The 21774-nt window shown below is 33.7% G+C and overlaps 1 protein-coding gene across 5 annotated transcripts in view; it reads left to right on the forward strand.

The window, feature by feature from the left end:
• Window positions 1-21774, forward strand: part of LOC145690481 (beta-1,3-galactosyltransferase 5-like) — a 283017-nt gene that overhangs the window by 126974 nt on the left and 134269 nt on the right. The window contains exons 3-4 of one of the 5 annotated variants that reach the window (XR_014132238.1): window positions 17632-17685; window positions 20998-21009. The exons of the other annotated variants lie outside the window; for them this stretch is intronic. The gene's annotated coding sequence lies outside the window, so the exon portion shown is untranslated. Of the gene's footprint in view, window positions 1-17631; window positions 17686-20997; window positions 21010-21774 lie in introns of those variants that run through there. 5 annotated transcript variants of the gene reach the window in all.

Below are 21774 nucleotides of genomic sequence, written 5' to 3' on the forward strand. Positions count from 1 at the left end.
AATATAGAACTCTCAAACGATTTATAGAATAACTTTCTTCAAGGGATTTCTAACGAAGCTTTCCTGTGAAGAATATAAACGCATTATATTTAATAATTTGTCAGCTCTGGCAACAAAACCTGTGCTTCTTCCAATCGGTACCGTTTCAGTGGAGAGATCATCTTCAACAATGAATAGAATTTTAACTTCAAAATCCTCGGCAAGGCGTGCATAAACTTCTCGCCATGCTATTTGCTTTTCAATTTTGTCCTTAAAAGAGTCTGTTGTCTTATCCCATATGCAAGGTCTGCATTCCACAAGTTCGATAAGGGTTAAAATATCATACGGAAAAATTTTTGCCATCTCTAAAATTGTAAGCAAAACTAGAACGGTAAGAACACAAGAATACACAACCTTTTCACCCACTCACTATAGCTAAACTGGAGAACTCTATCAGATGGTCGATCCCGGTACAAAGGGGAGAGGGAAAACTCGCATACATAGCTCTGGTCTTTGTTTCCATTTGCCATTCCACAAATTCTTTTAAAAAATGGGGGTAGCGTTGGAAGTTAGAGAAAAGATGTGCGACAAGTGAAGCGTGGAGTCACATCCCTGTTTTTGAGATCACAATCAAGAGAATGCCAAATGAGTCACTTGTCCTCGGGAGCTTTGAAAATAACGTTTGATTATCCTAGGTTCGTTTCAAAATAATAATAATAATAATAATAATAATAATAATAATACTAATAATAATAATTCTACTTGTCAACAAATATTCTATTCAATCATTGCTTATCGAGTGAGACCGGGAAAATTGTGTGTACACAATTCTGATGTAAATAAAAGAAAGTAATAATAATCAGGATTTTTCCATATGCTTATGTTCACAGAGTATCAAACTTTGAAAATTACGCTTGAATTAATTTCCAGAATATAATAAAACTTAAAAGCATTAATAGATTTAAAAAGATACAATCAAAGAGAGAGAGAGAGAGAAAGAAAAAAAGGGAGTAGAAAATAATCAACGGAAATTGGTTATGTAAATTTCCTATATTCTATTTGATAACTATTTAGAGGGAAATCAGTACTCTTCAGACTTCCCACATTTTATATTTATTTAATAAAGGGAATTAGCTACTCCAAAACAGAGATTGTAAAAAAATAATAAGCTGTTCCAAAGTTGTTTATAGGACAAGATAATCATAATATTATACAATTGTAATAGAAAAAATGGAAACAACAAAATTCCAAAGAAAAAAAATACACAGCGTCATGTCTCTTCATCTAACCCGCTGGCCGGCCGACATTATCGGTGGCGTGTGCATCCAATCATAAGAAAACATTGCCCCCGACAAAATCGGTGTCGGCGGTACCGCCGACAGTATCGGGGGCTTGGCCGACAGCATCTGCGTGTCGGAGGAACGGCCGATAATATCGGTGGCGTGTGCAAGCTACGATTTGAATACATTGAAGTCGATTTCACCGCCGACATTATCGGTGGGACCACCGATATTATCGTTGTCGTGTGCAAACGCACTTATTCTAAGTACTACGTTAACGCCTTGCCATTTTATACGTGATTTCATGCCTGTTAGCTTATTTTGTTGTCGTTACCGTTTGGTTATCGTGTTTTTATTACAAGTTATCAACACTGGTGACATTTCCTTTTGAAGAGTAACATTCGTTCGTTCCTTGCACAGGGAAGTACCAGACAATTAGTTCTTTCATCCGCGCATCATCGTATATAATCAATGTTTCATAAATAGGGAGAAAATCGCTTTTGCTGGTAACGGTAGAAGTTAAGTAACTTGCAACAGGGCCGTAACTTGTGAGGGGGCAGGGAGGTAACTTCCCCCTCCAGAGAAGCTCCCCGCCGTTTGATGGAGGCTCATTTTAAGACAAAATTTTCTTACTCTATACACAATAGGAACATGAAATTATAAATGAAGCATCAAGCAGGTTCACTACATTACATAAACAAAACAGCACACAAAATGTAAATACAAATATGAGTCGTGGGCCCATTTCAGTAAAAATGTCTAATATTAGGGTCCCTAGAAGTAATGTTTATTCCTATGACTTTGAGATTTGTCAATATTGTGCCCTTAATTTATTTGTCCTGTATGGAACGGGCACAGGGGCGTAACTAATGGCTCCGCAGACCTTGCCGTGCGGGAGCGCCCGCAGTCTCCGTAGGGGGGGCATAAAGAGTAAAAGAAAGATGGAAAGAGGGGGGCAAGAATTAGAAAAGCAACTTTTCTGGAGGGCCCAAACACGCGTATTAATGCTTGCCCTCCCCCCAGAAAAATCTTAGTTACGGCGCTGACTTGCAAGCTTTATTATTATTATTATTATTATTATTATTATTATTATTATTATTATTATTATTATTATTATTATTATTATTATAGCGAACATTAGGAAAGCTTCTACCATTCGACTCGATTGACATTTGTATGTCTGTGTCTGTCTCTCTGTTCCACGATAACTTGTAAATCTTACCCAATTTCAACGAAACTTTATATGTACCTTCCTTTAGCATGCAGAAATAATCCATTGTTTGGGGATGCAATCCACGAAGAATAAGGGGAGGGTAAAATCAACCCCATGTTGCAAGTGTGAATATTTGTATACAAAACAATTTTACAAGATGTTCTACGCAAATATTCGATTTCGGCAAAACATATTGTACATTTTTTTTCTTTTAAATTCCGGTGATTCCTACAGGTTGGGGTTAAAATATGTCAATAATGAAAGGATGATTTCCCCCTTCCCCAAGCTTAAGAAATAGGTTCTACCAAAGTTTTATTTTAAAACTATATTTTTGATATATATGCCAAATATTTTCTTTGAGGCTGTAGATCTTTAATAATACTAATATCAAGTTTCCCACCGACCTGGAAACTCAGGAAATACCGAATTTTACTCCTCAGAATCCATTTCTCTTTTTGCCTTACTCAGCTATTTGATAGGAATATTTTATAGAATAAGTTAGTTTGTCGTACAAAATGTCTCTACCTTCACAAACACTATATAAAATTATTTACGTGTACATAGTAGATGAGTAACCCCATGACTGGGAAAGATATAGTTTGTTTTTCACATTATATGTAGATCTGGAAATTTGTACTGTAAATCGTGATCTAGAAAATCAGAAGAAGTCAGGAAATTCGTACTTGCCAAATAAGTGGGAACCTTATATGTATGAAGAAGTAATATAAAATGTAGAGATCACGCGTATTCTAAAATGATATGAGATTGACTGCTTTAACTCAATCTTGAAGTTCTGCGTACACCAATGATCTGATAGTCCTTCGCACAGACCTAGTGGCTAGTAAGTGTGTTTTTGGTGCACGAGGTTTGGATTCCACCTTAAGCTTCAGTTCTCATGTTTCTTCGGTGCTGAAAGGTACGCTAAACTTAATAAATAAATAAAAATAAACAAATTGATTGCTTTGATCAATATTGGGTTTCAAGTAACTTCCGAAACTTAGAGTAATAGCAAAATGCCCATTCGTTGCACAGGAGAATAAGGTTTGTGGAAACCCGAACTCCACTGAATGATTTACGTATAATTTTCTTTACTGGTTTGCAAATACTTGCCGATGCAAGTTTGCGTTCACTAGACTAGAGTTACGTAAACCTTACCACTGTTTGTCCCCATAGGGGTCTAATTTCGTAGAACTCTAACTTTCGTATCAGCCTAGGACACGTGGAGAATATTTGTACAAAATTTCAAGGTTCTACGCCTGCAGGGTTACCAAATAAAAACAGTCAAAATAAGGGACGGATTGACGAGTTTCAGTAGGTATTACGGAGAAGGGTTTTGATAAATATGATCTAGTGGTAAAAAATGAGCCAGACATCAAATCAAGAGTAATCATTTTAGTCTGAAAGAAATACAAAAGTATGAACTGATATAAAGAGTTAATATAAGAAAAATTAGGCAAATCTTACTTTTAAAACATTGAATTTACGTTACTTAAATTTTCTTCAAAAAATCGTACTTCACACTTAACTGCACTTATAATCTTTTTCAAGTTTGGATTTTTCGTTAGGCTGTCGAAAAACTCTGCTTTCATCAACTGGGTAAAACATTTATTTCTTGTCAGTCAATTTCAAATTCATATGTGAGAAAACTGTTTTCACAAATGAATTTGACAGTGGGATGCTTAGGAAAAAGGAGACGACCCTAAAAAAAATTTGGCAACTGTTTTTTTCTGAAATAGCATTTGCCATTTACTGCCCACACGCATGACGACTCATTAAAAATTGCGAGCTTTGAAGTAGTTGTCTGAAGTAAATTTGTCATTTTGGGCAAAATACGGGACTTTTGCCGTCCCGTATCTAAGTTTCGCGGGATGCGGGACACAATCATAAAATAAGGGACTGTCCCTTAAAATCCAGAACATTTGGGAACCATGACGCCTACTCACTTCGGAGGCATGATGATGACTGATGAGTTACTGTACAGTTACTGCATTACTACAATAACCTCCATGTGCCCTAGGCTGACGATAAGATGGAGTTCTACGAAATGTGACCCGTAAGGAGGCAAGTGCGAGTAAGGTGTACGTACATAATATTGTTTAGCGTTTTCCAAGAATTACGGATAGTGAGGTCTCGCCACGAATCTGATATATAACCGAAAACACCGAAGTCAAAATTGCTAATAATTTGACAACCTAAAATGTTTCGTAAATTCGAAATAGGAAAATCTGAAATGACAATGCACAATGGTATCCTTGTCTATACAACAGTATATTGGATAAGAATCTTAATTCTGCTGAATGTGTATTGGATTTGAAAACCAATACCTCACTAGAAATACACACACACACACACGCACACAGAATATGTATGCATACAAAGCTAACAATGCAGAACATTCTTGGGTCTTGTGTTGATGGCAGTGCAATGAAATGTGAAAAGTGACCATGAACAGATCCAGTGAAATCAGGTTGGTGGCAGATGACGTAAAGTTTCCCGGAAACAGAATAAAACGAAAGATCGACTTCTGTGAGAAGTGTATCAGCTGTTTGGAAGAAAGGAGCGATGTTGGTAACAGGGGGGGGAGGGGGGAGAGAAAAAGAAAAGATGAACAAAGCTGGAAGATGTGAATGAAAGGAAAAGAAGAAAGTGATTGACAATAGAATTGGTTCAAGTTTTCAATTAGAAATTGAAAGAGAGAAAAATAATTCAAAGTAAACAAATGGACGATAGAAAAAAGGAAAGATGAGAAAAAGAAGAGAGATGTTTTCTTAGCTTTCAGGGTTCTTGTATATCTCTTTCCCACAAGGATAGAGTGGTCAGTAGACTTCTGTTCTGATGAAATACATAAAATGCACGGTACGGTACATCTTTGGAGGATCTATTTGAACCCTGATTGTCATGTAGGTTTTATAATAGACACCGTATGAAATTTCTAAAATTGCAATTAATATAAGAGTCAGTCAGAAGAAAAACAAGATATTCAATTTGCTACGGAAAATTTTTTGTGCGTTACAGTACATAAATAAGCCGAACATAAATTATCAAAAATACAAGCAAGGATAGGAATGGTACATTAAGCGTTTAGGAGGAAGAAAATGCTATTTTGTGGGACCTTGAATAAAGAATTGAGAAAAAGACCCGTAAAATGCTTCGTATGGAGTATTGTACTGTATGGGTCAGTAACAGACATTATGCAAAAATTATATATATAAAGACTGGAAACTTTCGAAATGTGGGTGTGAAAAAGAATAGAGACATAGCTAAGTCTAGTGGAAAACGAATGAGAGGGTGTTAGAAATAGTGGAGGAGAAAAAATAATCTTAGATATTATTAAGAAGAGGAAGAGAAACTGGTTGGGACCTTGGCTGAAAAGGAACTGTATAATGAAGGAGGTGCTAGATTGTATGGTCGCAGGAAAGAGAGGGAGGGAGCGAAAGAGACTACAATTGATGGACAATAGCAGAACAGAAAAATCGTACGTAAAGATGAAAAGGTTAGCGGAAGACCGTGGAGCATGGAAACTTCTCAGTTGCGGCAAGTGACCTGCCAATAATGGCAGATACCTATATACTTATTATTATTGGCAACGAACGACATGTTCTGTCCAGTCGCGTATATATATATATATATATATATATATATATATATATATATATATATATATATATAATATAAACCACACTTCAGTAAAAGGGAATAAGAAAGTATGTTATTAATTTGGGGATTAGGAATTATACTGCAATATATTCATGGTATTTTATTTATTCTTTATATTTCATTTATATGACAGTAATAATGCCTATTGTGACAATAAAGTTATTGATAGCAGTCTTACACACAAAGTTTTTGCAAGTCAACTTACGATGTTAAACACATATATGGTATAGTTGTAATGATAATGACTCGCAGCCATATGTTAGACCATAACGGAATAAAGGAGTGTTTACACAGTGATAGAGAAGGGCGCAGTCATGTAATTTTTATATCATGTATGGACTTACGTCGGAGATTGTCAAGTGTGATAAAGCCCCAATGTAAACTTCATTTATGTGCAATGTGAATCTTGTTTGTCAGAAATGTAAGAAGCAAAGATAAAAGTGGGGGAGGGTTCTTTTGGTGGGATAATTCCATATGTTCGTTAACAGTGTAAATGCTTTGCACAGGCACATCAAAAGGAAGACTAATTTACTGATTGCAGGGTCGTAAATAAACTTCTTAAAATCTTTTATCCTCAATAAAAAGCCATACATCGCCATCATAACAAATTTGAAACTCACGTGGGGAGAGAGAATGCACGGTATTTGTAAAGTCTTTATGCTATTTCAGTATTACACCTTGAAAACGGTTTATAGTAATTGATTGACACTACTACAGTTCAAAAGAGGGAGTATTCAAGTTCATATCTTGCATTCATACACATGTAACCCGATATAGTTGCTGTGCTGGCTTTAAAACAGTACAAAATTGTTATCCAATGCAAACGTAATTGTAGTTACATTCACAAATTCAAGTTTTCAGTTCACAAATGTTCCGTGTAACCTGCAGCCACACAGCGCCCATTAAGTTGATAGTCGAATTCTCTACATTGAGTATGAACAAAAGATGGCGAGATGATTGTTGTTTTAGCAGATGTCACTGACGTTTGTCACTCCTGCACACTGACACTCTCCGCCAACCCACCAAAACTTTAATTTCATTCAAATATGATACATTTTTCAATCTGCTCATGATTTCATGCTTTGAAGTAGAAGACTTTAAACACACCCTTTTCATGTAAAATGATGTAAAATGAAATAGAAGATGTAAAATGATGATTCAGTTTTTCCATTTTCACTTAAAAATATTCCCTTGTTTTAGACTACTTTCTAACCACGTAGCATTTTCAGGTACTGGTGCCTCCATTATGTTCAGTCTTTCATACTGCAAGAACAACTTAACTGGGTGACTCGTATCTCAATAAAATGATCACTGAGTCGGAACCGAAAAATCTGCGAACGTAATGCAAAATAAAGCAGTTATTTTCATTGTTATAGGTAAAAGCATACCGTAAAGTTCGTAGCAGAGAGAGACCAAATGAAAGTAACTCAATTTATTAGCGGGAATTGAAAAAAAAATAATAATAATAAAAATAAACCTGCTCTACTTCGATAATTCATTGAAAAAAAAAATCTTTTGTGAAGTTGATAGCAATTTATTTGGAGGGAGCGAAAAGGATAAACAAGGGAATTTCTTCCTTTCTTAAGAACTATTTTTATGAAACCCTTCAACCTTCATATAATACCAGTACTTACTGTATTTAGGATTTCTACATTAAACTTACGAAGTAAATAAAACAGTAGTAGTATATTATAAACATGTAGCTACTAGGATTGTCTTGCACTATAAAAACTATTTTTTAAAAAATATAAGTTAGTGGTTTTAAGCATCTTAGTATCTTATTCCCCGCTGATGATGTTCACGGAGGAAGATGAGAAGATGAGGGGAGGAAGAAAATTTGTTTTCGAGAATTCCTTAATTTGTGGAAGAAATGGCAGTTGTGCAGCAAGCATAGTAAAATCCTTCAAGTGAAGGATTATTGTACTTGGGAAAAAAAGATTGAATATGACCGAAATGAAAATGTTGCACTGGATGTTTAGGATAAGAAGAGATAGTGAGGAATGAGAGAGTAAGGGGAACAACCAAAGTTGTAGAGCTAACAAGGGACATCACCCAATTGTCCGGCTCCGATTTCAATGAAATTTTTATTGCTGATAGAGGACATGTATTCATTACTTGTGATGACAGAAATTTTTGCCATGATGCATGTTTTCTATTTTTTAATAATTTTTAAAAGTTGTGATGTGGTTAATAGAGATTACTGCAGAAGTCCCTTACTACCCCTTGTAAACGGAGTGTTAATGAAAGAACAACCATGTAGATACGTATAGGGCATAGGGGGAAGTCGTATGGTACGTATGACCTTGACGGCAGCCATCTTGAAATCCGCCATTTTGAATTAAGGTCAAGTTTTTTAAATGGGAATAGGGTAATATGATACATAATTTCGGGCTAGAATTTAGCCTAATCAGGAAGACAATGGTGAAGTTAGTTTTAAGGTGCGCCCATTTGGGGAAAAGTTACAGATATATTAATTGTTTATACTTACTGTATATATGCGTAAGTCCCTTACCTCCGCTTCTAACTCGCGTATTAATGATAATAAGTGGATAAAGGTTTCGGTAATACATATTATGGCTAGAGGGAAGTGATACGATAATGGTATCATTGACGGCAGCCATCTTGATATCCGCCATTTTGAATTAAAGTGAAGTTTTGAAAAATGAAAACCATAGCGTGTGGCACCTAATTTTAATAGTTAATTTTCCCTAAAAGCCAATGGTATGCTTATTTTTGTTCTATAGTTAACTAGTTTGAATTTATAACTCTTCTAATGAGCACGGAACGTCCATTATTCAATCCTTCAAATTGGCAACACTCCTAATTTTCACCGCATGTTTTAAGATTCCAATTGGCAATTTGCAATTGTTGCCATGGCTCATGTTTTCTAAATTTATTACATTTTTTTAAGAGTTGCGATTTGTCAGTTCATGAATAGTGTTGGAATAAGCATCCAGCAATCTTTCTGAATTTTTAAGACTTGCCATGTAATTATTTATTTCCTATACCTGCCCTTCAAAAACTCGTTTACTGACATGAATCATCACACAACGAAAGAACTCCAACTTTACATTCAGGTAATACCGAAGACGTAGATTGTAATGGATAGTAGATGAGACGAGAAATCAAATGAAAATTCACTTCAAAAAAGAAAACGAAATATGATTTTTGTGTAAATCAATGGTCTTTTGTTTTGTTTTATATTTATTTGTTTATTGTATATTTATTTATTTTCTATGGCAATATTTTAGCTAGTGAGACAAAAAAGTCATTCGTTTTCTAGCGATTGTTGCCGATGGTTCATGTTTGTAAGATTTATAATCAGTATTGATCGGGAACTCGATTAAGTTACATCTCTTTATAAACAAGTTACCTGTTTTCATATTTTGTTCATGGTACAAACAGTGTATTGGAAACAGTCATATTATGCCTCTTTGATATTTTCTATCATTGCTGCTGTTCTTTAAAGTTGTAAAGTTGTATTTATTTTAAAAAATACTGTTTATCGTTTGCGCAACATGTAGGCCATCTTTCATGATAATTTTGAGTTCGTGTAACACCAATTTGTTATAATTTTATTTGTATTTCTTTATGTCACATAGGTCCACAGGTTCCTCATGTACTCTGGATTAAAATAAATGATTACACTGACTAGGAAATTAACAATTACATGGCAAGTCTTCAAAATTCAGAAAGATTGCTGGATGCTTATCCCAACACTATTCATAAACTGACAAATCGCAACTCTTAAAAAAATGTAATAAATTTAGAAAACATGAGCCATGGCAACAATTGCAAATTGCCAATTGGAATCTTAAAACATGCGGTGAAAATTAGGAGTGTTGCCAATTTGAAGGGTCGAATAATGGACGTTTCGTGCTCATTAGAAGAGTCATAAATTCAAACTAGTTAACTATAGAACAAAAATAAGCATACCATTGGCTTTTAGGGAAAATTTACTATTAAAATTAGGTGCCACATGCTATGGTTTTCATTTTTCAAAACTTCACTTTAATTCAAAATGGCGAATTTCAAGATGGCTGCCGTCAATGATACCATTATCTTATCACTTCCCTCTAGCCATAATATGTATTACCGAAACCTTTATCCACTTATTATCATTAATACGCGAGTTAGAAGCGGAGGTAAGGGACTTACGCATATAGTAAGTATAAACAATTAATATGCCTGTAACCTTCCCCAAATGGGCGCATCTTAAAACTAACTTCACCATTGTCTTCCTGATTAAATTCTAGCACGAAATTATGTATCATATTACCCTATTCCCATTTAAAAAACTTGACCTTAATTCAAAATGGCGGATTTCAAGATGGCTGCCGTCAAGGTCATACATACCATACGACTTCCCCCTATGCCCTATACGTACCTACATGGTTGTTCTTTCATTAACACTCCGTTTACAAAGGGTAGTAAGGGACTTCTGCAGTAATCTCTATTAACCACATCACAACTTTTAAAAATTATTAAAAAATAGAAAACATGCATCATGGCAAAAATTTCTGTCATCACAAGTAATGAATACATGTCCTCTATCAGCAATAAAAATTTCATTGAAATCGGAGCCGGACAATTGGGTGATGTCCCTTGTAAGATGATCCAGGAAAAAAAAAAGACGTCAGTGGTATGGTCATCTAATGAGAAGAACAAACAACTGTGTGGTCAGAAGAGTGACCGCAATGGAAGTGGCTGGGAAGAGAGATAAAAGGAGACCAAGAAGTGAAATAGTTAAGAATGACTTCAAGAAGAAATGGTCTAACATGGGAATAATTCCGGAACAAGATTTATAGAGAAGACTTTCCTTATAAATAGCAAAAGACGGAGAGAAAGAAACGAATCGCCAAAGAGGTACGGGTCAGATGACAAAAGGAAATCTTTGCAGGAGCGATATATAGGATGTAGCTGGTAATAGTTGTTTCTGGAACTGCTTTTAGTAGGATACTTTTCTGTTACGTAGTTTGTTAGTCAAATTGCGTAACTTGAATTCCACGCATATGCGTACTGACTAGAGCTCAGATATTTTCAGTTACGTAAACCCGATGGCAGTACAATATTTTCACATAATTTTCACTATAAATCACAGTGTTGCTGTAAAAACGAATTACAATTACAAATGTATTTAGATTGCATGTATGTGTAAGCAGTATTGATTAAGTAAACATTACTTCGTTAGGTGGCAGACGCATAAACGGACGTAATAGTTCAGTAAAACTTTACGTACTTGTGCGTTGCGTAGTTCAGAAGTTTTGTTTTTAATCATAGTGAATTTTACTTGACATCATCCGTGATATTATCACGAATCTATTAACATCCTGTTCATCAAGTTTTGTCTGATTGTTTACTTTCTACGTCGGTTAGAATAAAGAAATTTGCAAACATACCCGTATGCACGTGGAGAAATTTATCCTTCCTTCTTGCCTCACTGCAATTAGATAAAAGTACTGAAATAAGCTGAACTATTTTTGTAATTGATCAATTCAGTTAATTTTAATCGAAGACTATCCACGGATATTTTAAAAGATCAGTTGTGCATTTTACGAATACTCATAGGTACCCTAACAGAGCTCAGAGGTGCAAATTAACAAAACAAAGTAAACTGTAACAGATGGGGAGGGTAGGATGAAAAGATCTAGTTAAAAAAAAAAGTTCCAATTGGAGTTATGACGTTTTGTACAGTATGTGTTAAACAAAGATTACAATACACGTGGTTTCACTTGCAAGCTCCAGCTTTCCTTCCACACGTACCCCACGTGTGAAGTATAATGCGAAATACTCGTACTGTCTCGTGTGAAGCTCTCAATGTGTGAGTCCTTCACCGACGTCATCATAGACAATATTGTTACAGACTGTTTTTCTTGGCTAGAGAAGATACACAACACATGACGCCAAGAAATCTTGCGTCATTATCTCTAGATCACGAGACAAAACCAGTGTTGGCAGTTCGATAATTTTTTTTCTAAACGTAGACAGGTTTCGAAAGACAGATTCCCAGTTTTCTTTTCTTTTTTTTTTTTTTTAAAAAAAATTTTTATTAGTTAGTAATTTACTGTGTGAGAAAACGTTCTACAAACTCAAGGTAGTGATGCCGTGCAGTAGAGTCGAGCGAGAGAGATTCTTAAAGCTCCGATGAAAACAATGTTTTCATGAAAAATCTTGTGTTTTACAAACTTGCGTTAGAAACGCCATCAGGAGAGCCCAATTTTGAAAATCAGAGGATGCCCTTACAGTGCACAACCAAAACTTGTGGGATACTCCCAGGATTAGCGCTGTAAGGGTCTATCGGAAAATTTTGAAAAATTGACTTTCCTTAAAATGCAGTTTTTTTTTTTTTTCATTGGAAAATATTCTTGAATGAGAATAAATGTGACGCTGTACGCGAAATTGTAGGATTCTAATCTCCGCCCTTTTTCATTCAGAATGTCGCAACTTTTGTATTTGCAAATTTTAAAAGAAAGGAAACCATGAAATTAAATATAACAAACTTAAGCGTACAAAAATATACTTTTGAATAATGATGATGTATACAATGCAGCGATTTGAAATTAAATGCTTGTCTTTAGTTAAAAAAAAAAAAAAAAAAAAAAAAACAATAGTCTTTTGTCTCCCTCCTCCACCCTATAAAAATAGCGTCGTATGATCATTTAAAAAATACGACGAAAGAGTAGGATTTTCCTCTTCTGTATGGATTTCGAGCACTCACATAAATTCTGGGGGTTGCTCGGGCACTGGAATCGGGAGCCTTGAACATAATCTTAAAGCTTTGTTGAATTCATCTTATTCTTGATCAATTTCAACGTCAAGAACATGCTCATTGGGAAACCTCAAACAAAATATACGTTATATTCCTTGAAAATCGGATCGGTGTTGGTTTAACTCCGAGCAAAACGACCAGCCACATCACTAATTGAGACAAGTGCAATATCACAAATAATTAGAAGGGGACAAAACATAGTCCTCCTGCATAGACTCGTTCTTCCGAAATTAGACCCTGTGCCGCTTCGTGGCCAAGTTGTTAGCTTATACGCGTGCTTTCTGTGCTCATCATGTATTTCCCCGTAGGAATGTTTGCAACAGATGGAAACCCAATAGTGGTTCGGATCCCACTTTAAAGAATATTTTTTATATGATTTCCGCTGAAAAGACATTATTACTTCTGTCAACCTAAGTCAAACTGATTGCTTGCTGCGAAGGAAAGTCGCACTTTCAGTTAGTTGTCAACAAACAGCCAATATTAATGAAGGTATTTCTGTAGTCATTGAGTCCTTATGGAGAAATTTGTGACAGGGTGATGTATTAACGCTTTTTGACCATTAAATTGTGCCTTCCGGTACCACCTCTTTTAGCACCATCTATTGACAATAGCTGAAAATCAGTTCAGAGGGGGATGAAGAACTACCGCGAAAAGCCGATGAACCAATAGTATTAACCACTGAACGAATCGAATCAAATGTGATTCGAAATTTAACTGGAACGGGAAGAATTAAAATGGCATGCTACGTAACATATAATCACAGAGTGAATTCTTTGTTTCAATACAATTGTAAGATCATCTTTAATTTGCCATCAGATTTCAAGATTTGAAAAATTTGGAAAACAAAAAATGGAAATCTTTGTTATCTTCTCTTAGATCGTTTATTAGATAGTCTTAATTAATCATAGGAGGAGTACATGCAGGGGTTAAAAAAGCTCATTTGTTTATTTGCAGAAGAATTCTTAAAAACCTTTTTCGGTTTCTGTAGTCAGGATATTTCTCCTGGATGGAAAATAATATATTGAACAAATTGACTGCCAATGAGACCTTCCGCAGTATGGTCGCATTCAGGAGTGAATAGTTAGAGAGTAAAAGATAGAGTAATTCAGATCAAATTTACAGGCAACTGTAATTAAATCTATCTGGTCTGTACGAAAATTACTGTGAGCAAAGAAATAGTTCCTCAAGGACATCACTTTTGGATGATTATCATTCCTCTGTTCCGTTCCTTTTTGCCATGCTATGATATTGATGAAACATAGAGCCGAGTTTATTTGCAATTAGCAACCGCAAATGATGATCATTGTTCAGAGATTACAGAGAATCAGAAAAACTGCTTCAATATGTTCAGATTTTAGTATTATGTATCTCGAAACTGAACATACATACATACATATATATATATATATATATATATATATATATATATATATATATATATATATATAGTAGTACTTGGACCTGAATCTATCCAACGTGTGAGGTATTATAGACAATAGATAGCCGACAAACACCATTGTAATCGTACCAGATGCTTCTTTTGAAGCTGTCACGTATTTTCATCATTATGTCAATTAAGGAAGTAACAAAGTGTCAATTTAATGTGACATATGGATGTTGCACAATACTTGAACCGTAGGAGGTGAGACAGACATGTGAAATGAGTTTTAGAAACATGAGAAACATCAAAGAAAAAGGATAGAATTTAAAATTGAAAAGCTTCTTGTAAGTGTCACGTAATTCCATCATTCTGTCAATTAAGGAAGTAAGAAAGTACGAGTTGAAAGTGAGATATGGGTGTTTGAAAATAGTGTAACAGCAGGACGTGAGAAAGTCATGTAACCTAAGAATGGCATAGGTAGGGAGAGAATTCTTTGATGTGTACTAAAGAAAGAAACATATACACAGGTGTGCTATATTTTTGGGTGGTCCAGTTTTTTGGACATTGCTTAATGAGGGGACTGTGATTTTTAATGCATGGAAAAGAAAGAAATAGGAGACACCTGCTTGTATGTGTGTGTTCCAAGTTTTTTTGGAGGTGAAGGGGGGGGCGAACTGTGCTCTGGACATGGGTTAATTGGGGGCACTGTAACATGCACCCTATGGAGAGGTACCGCTTATTATACTGAAGGAGAGAGAATGTAAGAAAGAGATAGTTACGTGTTACATTGCCCCATACTGAGATACATGGCACAAGATTGCATAGGGAAAGTGTAGTGTCCTTTTGACCAAAGGACCAGTTTAAATTAACGTGGGAATAGTTAAAATTACTACAATAGAAAGCGAAACTTTTTTTGTGTGTGGATGAGAAATTGTCATGTTGGTTGCGACACACGTGCATGTGTAACTCTTTTTAGAAAAGAAAGAAAAAAAGATCTTTTAAGTTGTTGGGATATAGAAAGTTATTTGAGAAAATGTATGTGACATTTATTGTTGAGGGATGGGACCCCCTGTAATTTTGAGTTGAACGTAACTTTTTTTAGAAAAGAAAAAAAAAAAGATTTTTCTGACTTAGACAGAAAAATGTTCCATTTAGCATGCCCTGTTAGAATGAAAAAAGAAAGAAAGAAAAAGCCATTTTTCTGGAAAAGATTTTTGTTAACTTTAAAGAATAGCTTTGTACTTGTTTTTTGTGAAAAAACGAAAGGGCGAAAACAGACAGGTTGTGAGTAAGATTGTTATTATACCAGTGGTTTAACAGAGTGAGAAAAAAAGAAAAAAAAGTATTGTTGAAGTTAGGGATACTATCATGAATGGATTTTTGTAGTTTTGAAAAGGAGTGTGAGAAACTTACGTGGAAAATAAGATAATATTTGCAATAGAAATTTAGATATTTCGGGGTTATGGATTTGTTTGAAGTTTTAATTTAGTTGAATTTTTATGTTATATAGTTGAAAAGATGCAGATGAGAAGAGACATGATTGATTTGATATTATATTATAGTTGAGAAAAAAAAATAGAATAAAATATGGGAAAATATATATGCTGTGAGCTGAGGATTGGAACATAGATGTTTGATACATTAAAGATAAATATTTTATTAGTGTTGTGATAATTGGATTAAAATTGATAGGAAGATACATGAAAATTCGAAGGAACACAATATGAATTGAATGGATTTTGACTTGACTTGATGTTAGTTTTGCTTTGGTTTCAACAGCGACGCTACATGAGGCATAAAGTTAGTGAATAATTTGTGTATAATACTGATGCTTACAAACTTATATTTTTTGTAGTTGGAATATTGAAATTGAAATTTTTAAGATTACGTTGCATGGTTATTTGGATTAGGCTAAGGGAGACGATGAGATAGTGGGATGAAATGGGAGAATTGCGAGAAATTGCAAGATGATAGTATTTAGATGCTTTTTTTATATTGACGTAGTAGCTAGGGTACATACCATTGATACGTGTACGGCTAAGGTGAAGGAGACGATGATTATTTTTTGGTTCGTTTGTTTTTTACAAACTCTGAACAATCTGATGTGTTTGAACTAAATATGGGAGCTAAAATAAGCTCTTAAAAGTATATAGGAAGTGGTAGGAAACGGGAGAATCCCGAAAAAACCCACGAACACGGTCTTTGTTTAACATAAAGTTGAATTGATTGGGTCGGGGATTGAACCTTTGCTACGTTAGATGGAATATTGTATAACGTGAATTATAGATATATTAAAATATGTATGTGGTGTAAAGTGTGACTGAAGCTGAGACTTGAAGCACGAAAACTGAACGCCTTAGTATTGAAGAATTATGTCAATGTATGGTGCTATACTTACAGAGAGAGAGACGGAAAAGAGCTCTTCCAGTGCTGAATAAGATAATAAAACTGAAAAAAGGCAAACCATTGGTTTCGTTTCCGTTTTGCAGAACCTACAAAAGTGTATTGTATTTTTTTTTTTGGCTATTGTGAATTATGTAGACGCTACAAGCTGTATTTAAGGGAAAGAGTATCTTTTATGTGAGAATTTATTGTTTGTAGAGAGATACTTGCGTAAATTTTGTGTTGTATTGAAGGGAAGTTGTAGGGGGTAGTCTTTTAAAAGAATTTTGCTTTAAGACACACAGTAATTGGACGAAAGTGTTTGCAGGGGACGCTAAGATTTAAAAAAAAAAAAAAAAAAAGAAAAGAAAAGAAAGCGTAAATTGTTTGGCGTTAGTTTGACTCTTTTATTTGTGAAAAAATATAAATATCTTGTTTTGGAGAACACGCTTATTTTTAGTTTAGAGCTTACTGGGTGATACCACATTTGCGTGTGATATTTGAGGAAAGGAGTTTTTAGTTGACCGGAAATATCTATATTTGGAAGGTAAGTTGAATTTTGTTTTTTATATTTATTCTATAAAGTAATAACGAAAGAACTTAACTTTTATAGATAATTGAAGTGCGAATATAATATCATTTTTAATGTAAATTGTAATATGAGTTTATTTTTATTTATTGACTTTTAAGAAAAATAAAATGAGAAATATTGAAAAGCTGATGGTGGAATTAATTTTTAAATTTATATAATAGCATAGAACTTAATTCTAAACCACCCAAGTAATTTTTATTAAAGTTTATATATATATATATATATATATATATATATATATATATATATATATATATATATATATATATATATATATATATATAGAGAGAGAGAGAGAGAGAGAGAGAGAATGATATTGTGTGTTTGCGGAGGATGTGTTGAATTTATACTAATTATTTTTTCTTATTTTTGTTTTAGATTTTTTCCTGGATCGATTGTGAAGCGATTTTTGAAGGAATTTTTACATTTGAGGTAAGAAATAAATTATTTTATTTATTTTTAAACTTAAGAGAGGAAAACTGTGGAGCTTATTATGTTTAATTGACTTTTTGGAAAAGATTAGTTTTAGTTGCGAACATTTTGAGTATAGTATGTGTAGCCTAGTTTTATTGAGAGGAAAGCAGGAAACGATGGAAAGATAAAAGCTTATAAATAACATAGAAAATGCAATATTTCAGTTTATCGTGCCACGATTATGTCCTTTAGGCTAAAACTGATGCGTGATTAAGGCAAGTGAATGATGCTGGAAGAATTGGTGGAATGAGAAAGTAGGAGCAAAAGGAAGTACCCCGAGTAAACTCACGAACACGATGTTGTCCACTAAAAAGTTACATGTCTAGGGATTAAATGAAAGACCTTACGCATGAGAGATACCGTTGAAACATATATAGAGGAAACGATGAAAAGATAGAAAATGAAATTTTTAAGTTTAACGTCCCACGGTTATACCAGTTATGCTAAGACTGACGCGTGATTAAGGCAAATAAATAATAACTCAATAATTGTTGGAATGAGATAGTGAGAGAAAAAACGTGAAAACCCAATAAGAGAATGATGTTTAACACAAAGTTAATTTGCGGGGGAATTGAAGGAGGGATTGCACGCACCAGAGGTGTACATTATAACATTGAGGTACCGTTGGAACATATGGAGAAAAAAGCACAAGATGGTGCAAAAATAAAAGTTTATTAATGATATAGAAAATAAAATTTTTAAGTTTGACGTTTTACCCTTATGCAGGTTAGGGTAAAGGGTAATAATGCAAGATGGATGAAATGGTGAAATGAGAGTGTGGGATGAAAGGGAAAAATTGCGAGAAAATGCATGATGAGAGTACTTACATGGTTTTTTACAGTGACGTAGTAGCTATGACGCATACCGTTGCTGTGTATTTCTGTTAGGCTAAAGGAGACGGTGATGATGAGTGAAATGGTTGAATGAAGAAAAATGGGAGGAAGCGGGAGAACCCCGACAAAACCTACGCATACGGTGTTTGCGCAGCATAAATTTCACTTGTTGCGGATTGGGATTGTATGAGAGATTTGAAGCACCGGAGGCGCGCGGTAGCGCAAACTGGCTTTAATAAATATTGGAATTTATTATTAGAAAGAGGATATGAAATATAAACTTTTAGTTAATTCATGAATTGAAAAAACAAAAGCAATGTTATGTAAGATAATGTGCAATTGAAATTAGTTGAGTAAATGTGTTGAATTGAACTGAATTGTTTTACGTTTAATGCACCGCTAGCTTAATTGGAAAAGTGTAGTTTGCCATATATTTTTGCGTGTAAATAGAAGGTTACGTAAAAATGCCATGGATTTAAACAGACTGTTATTATGTGCCAGTTTGGCAATGACAGTTTTTTAATATTGGAAACACTCACCAACATTTATGACATGAAAATTGGTAATGTAGGTGCAAGTGTGTCATAATTATTTTGGAAAAGAGATAATTGAATTATATTTGTTAAGTAAAGAATTGGGCAAAACCATGCATGTGTAATATTAGTATAGATTTAACTAATAACGTACAGAGAAATGTTTTAATGCCTAAATTTAATTGAAATTAATACCCATATGGACTTTTTATTGGGAATATCACTATTTCACGACGTGTGCTTGCGACTTAAATATTATTATTATTTTTTGGACTATATATGGCGTTATACCTCTTGTATAAGATTATGTAACTGCCCTTATGTCCGAAAGAATAAAAATTAAAAATACAGGAAACATAAAAGCATTGAGGGGCTAAAATATTTACTCAGACTGAAAGTAAATTCATGTATTATATTATATTAATATAAGTATAGAAAAAAAATCAAATGACCGTATTTAAAATGTAGTTATAAAGAAGATTTCAGTTGAGTTAAGTTGATTATGACTTTAGCGTTCCCTTGTGCAGCCATGGAATATGAGACGTGGACCTACAACTGTACGTGCAATGGGAACCACATGAGTTTGCCACGGGAAGCAAATGCTGGTTACCTATGGCAAATGCGCGTACGTTAACCGCTTAGACATGTAGGAGCTTATGAACGACAATAGTTTTTTAGGAAAAATGGATTTTGTTTTCTTATAATAATTTATTGAAAATAATGAATTGTTTTTATGACACTTAGCACTTTATATTGCACGGTAATGCGAGTCAGGGTAAAAGGAGATCATAATTAAGGATGTGGAAGGAAATGGAAGCATTCCGAAAAAATTATGATGATAATATTGTTTAGTATAAGATTAGTTAACCAAATCTCTTGTTAAGGAATGTCCTAGAGGGTATGTTGAGAAGAAAGAAAGGGAGGGGGCAAAGAAGACTAGAATTAATGGCTAATATTAAAACAAAAAGATTATACGTAAAAACGAAAAGGTTAGCGGAGGACCGTGGAGCATACAAGCTTGTTAGCTGTGGCAAGTGACATGGTATTAAAGGCAAAATATCTATAATTATGATTTAAGCAAAAAACAGAACTATGAACCAAATGTACTAGAGGAAATTAGTTTAGGATTTGTATGGAAAAAGTAAAATAAAAAACGTAATGATAACTGAATATTATCTTGGTAGTATTGTAAATAGAAATGTTTCCTAGAAAAAAAACTTTTGCTTAATTTGTGTGGAATTTTATATAAATGATACGAATATGTTGATACAATCGTAATAAGGACGTATGTTATTTGATATTTTGAATATGTAGGCAAAGACAAACATTGAAATTTTTTGTTGGGAGGGTTACAAAGTAATTTTGTTAGAATATGTTTCAAACTGGTAATTTTTAAGGTATTGTAGACAGTTATATGTAGGTTACTTTTAAAAGTAAGGTAAAAAAATTGTAGAAAAAAAAATAGATTGTTTATGTTTGAAGGAATGAAATATTACTTTTGTTGGAAATATAGGTAAATTGCCTTATAATTATAATTTAGGGAACTTAGATCCCCAGAGTTTTTTACTGATGGAAAATAAATAATAGCAGCTTGTTTACAGTCATTATTTGTATTGAAGATCCAACTTTTAAGAACTGATATTTAAATAATGAAATAACTTTGACAGATCAAATTATAGGCGCTAAACGAATAAGTATAAGAGTGATAACTGAGTATTCAATGTACAGTAGCTATTTATTTTGAGAATAGAACAGTGAACTGATTGAATGAATTATTGAGAGATATAAAAAATAAGATGATACCTATTTTAATATATTTTTAATAGCACGTCTGCTTAAATATAACATCTGAAATTTTATAGTATTATTTGATATTTATAAGTGTTTATTTTTGTTTTTTGCAGAATGGAGGGACCATCCACATCATTCGAGATTATTGGCTCATTTAACGAAATAGACGCAATGTTATTGGCGGTTGCAAATGAAGATAACAAATCCGAAAAAAGAAAGGGCGAAGAACAAGAACAAGAAAAAAGAAAAAAAATGAAGAAAGAAGAAGATGATCTCTGGGAACTGTTTCCCTTGGATGAGGAAACAGCTAAATTGTTAATATTGGCTGTTAAACGGGTGGAAGCAGTCGAAAAGTTAAAATTAAAGAGAAGAAAAATGTAAAAAAAAAGAAAAAAATGTAAATATACGAAATAAAAAGAAAAAAAAAGAAAATTAGATTAGACAATATAAGTTGTGTGTTTTATTAATTCCAATATGATTACTTTAGGTAATTTGAACTGAGAAAAATCAGGTTTTAAGGTTACTTGGTTGTTTGGGTGGTTGGAAGGCTTTATAGCGACCACATTTTTATGGTTTTCTCTTTCAGTTTTCTGGTGGATTGTAGGAAGACTTCAGCTAACAAATGGAGTGGAGTAAGGTATTGTATAATTTTTTATGGAAGACCCAGCAAAGAATATTAGTTTCACAGGGATTTAAGATTGTTTTGCTGAAAATATAATTTCCAATTGCTGACTAAAGATGCTTTTTTGAACTTGATTAAAAGACAAATTTTAGATCGTGCAAGCTGGAATCCAGCTCAGCTATCTAAATATTTATTATTATTATTATTATTATTATTATTATTATTATTATTATTATTATTATTATTATTATTATTATACATTTGACAG

This window comes from Thermobia domestica, chromosome 7 (genome assembly GCF_964235325.1).
Source record: "Thermobia domestica chromosome 7, izTheDome1.hap1.1, whole genome shotgun sequence".
Lineage (NCBI taxonomy): Eukaryota > Metazoa > Arthropoda > Insecta > Zygentoma > Lepismatidae > Thermobia > Thermobia domestica.